A 2,381-nucleotide genomic window follows, 5' to 3' on the forward strand; every position below is an offset into this window, starting at 1 on the left:
GTATTTAGGCAGGGTGTGTAGGGTGTACAGGGTCTCACTGTGTAGATCGGACTCATAGTGATCCTCCTGTTTACAGCCTTCCAAGTGCTGGAATTGTATACAGGTGCATGCCACCATGACCAGTCTCAATCGCCATTCAGCACAGCAGGCCTGGGGATCAAACTCCAGGCCTCTGCGTCTGCCTAAGCAGGCCCTTTAATCTGCTGAGCTATTTGGCTGGCCCTGCAATAATATTTTGACTGAGCACAATAATATTTTGAAAGTAGGGCCGGGGAGATAGCTCAGTAGAATAAGTACTTGCCTGGCAAGTGCAAGGTCCTGAGTTCAATCCCTGGTACTACAAAAAGAAAAAGAAAAAAAAAGTACGCTATTGCTACATTGTTAGGGGCTGGGGAGATGGCTCAGTGGAATAAGCACTTCCCTGTCAAGCGCAAGGGCCTGAGTTCAATCCTCAGTTCTGGAAAAAAAAAAAAAAAAAAAAAAAAAAAAAATTGAATGAGTCTATTGTTTCCCTTTGAGCTTATCTCATTCAGCCAGCTAAGCATTTTTGTTCACCACTCTCAGAAAAAGGATGACAGAGAAGACACACAGAGATCAAAAAAGGAATTGGTTCTTGTGCTCTGAGTTCTTAAACCTGGGCATCCTGAGACTAGAAAGAACCCATGTAGAGATGGTGGATTTGAGGTACAGCATGAGGAGTTAGAAAAGAACTAATCTGTAACCAAGATTCTCTGGGCTGCAAAGTGGGACAGAGGAAGTCCTAGCCTAATAGTAGACAAAGAGAGATGGGATCGATCTCAGAATCAGGTCAGGAGAGTAGACCCAGGCTTACCCAGAGCAAGACTCCAGGGACAACGTGGCTCGTGTTGACTGTCCTCTAGCGTGAATGTTGCTTGCACCAGTCCTAGAGAGCCATGTCTGTACCCACAGGTGGGCCTGTCCACCCCTTGACATGACTTTGGTAGCTTAGCTGTCCTCATTGGTGCTAGGTCTCTTAGTATGAGGGAGGGTGGTGATGGGCTGGGGGAATGTAATCTAGTGGGAGGCAGAGATAAGGAATATCTAGGATGGTTGGAGATGTCTGAGATCTGAACAGATGGAGAAACAAAATCAAGAAATAGCAAACAAGGGCTCAGTATCACTGTTGGCAGTCAGTACAGCAAGTCCCAGATTTAAGAACAAGTCCTGATCCGGGAGAATGTTGGTAAACCAGATTTGCTTGTAAATCCAACAAATTGAGTCTTAGGTAAAAAATGTGCTGTTTACCCCTTACTTTTTTCAAGTGTTCAAACAGGCATTTAGCTTTTTCTTGAATAAACATTAAGCTGAGACATGATGCTGATCCTGGTATCACATGCACATGCTGAGAAGTCTCTCCACCTCCTCTACCACCTTACTATGTTTTTTATTTTATTTTTTGTATTTAGTACAGGGTCTATAGGGTCTCACTACACAGATTGGATTCATAGTGATTCTGTTTTCGGCTTCTCAAGTGCTGGGATTACAGGTGCGCACCACCACGCCCAGTCTCAATTGGTGTCTCAGTGCACCCTGGGGGCAGGGCCAGCACAGCACATCGGGGATCCCTCTGCCTAAGCAGGCGCTTTAATCCTTTGAGCCCTCTGGCTGGCCTTTTACCATGGTTTTTGGATATTATTTATTTATTTATTTATTTATTTATTGAGGTTATGAGCAGAATATATTTATTGAGGGAAAGAAAGCTCCTATCTGAGAGAGGGGCAGGAGGGGGGCCAAGTGGGTTGTCTCCTGGATATTATTGTTCACCTTACTGGCACAGTGGACTTCACATGTTCTGTGATCTTGTCCTCATTATCTGGAATTGTGCCAGTGGTTGAACAATTCATGTTATAAGAATCAGCAATGCCGGCCATCTTTTTGCCTTGGTCCAATTTCTCTATGATTTTTACTTTTGTTTCCATGGTTACTGCTTTGTGTTTCCTACCAGTCCCCTCCACATCACCACTATTTTTCATCTTGCTTCTTGTCATCCTGGGCTCTGATTGAGCACTGCGTCACTGTCACCACAGCACTGTACAGTGAGCACACCACAACACAACTGTGACAGGGTCCGGCAGACACATGAGCTATTTCCTAAATTTGTTTGCATCTGCAGTATTCATAATCAAGGTCTGTTTTTATGTGTGAAAGTTCTGAACTCTAGTGCTTATAAATCGGGGACTTTCTGTAATTAGCATGAAGTAAAAATGAGCTTTATTCAGCGTCTTAGGAAGTAAGGTATGGGAGACATAGATTTGAGCATGGCCAAAAGTATCTTCTGACAAGAAAACAATGGACTTGAGTTCAACAGGAAAAACCTGGCATGGTTAGTGCAGGTAAATGTTAAAGTCCATGAGTCTCGG

The 2,381-nt window shown here is 43.9% G+C and overlaps 1 pseudogene; it reads right to left on the reverse strand.

Annotated features, from left to right (window-relative positions):
* Positions 1-1,940, reverse strand: part of LOC101559861 — a 35,179-nt pseudogene extending 33,239 nt beyond the window's left edge.
* Between the last annotated feature and the right edge of the window lie 441 nt (positions 1,941-2,381).

This window comes from Octodon degus, unplaced genomic scaffold, assembly GCF_000260255.1.
Source record: "Octodon degus isolate 3935 unplaced genomic scaffold, OctDeg1.0 scaffold00004, whole genome shotgun sequence".
NCBI classification, from domain to species: Eukaryota; Metazoa; Chordata; class Mammalia; order Rodentia; family Octodontidae; genus Octodon; species Octodon degus.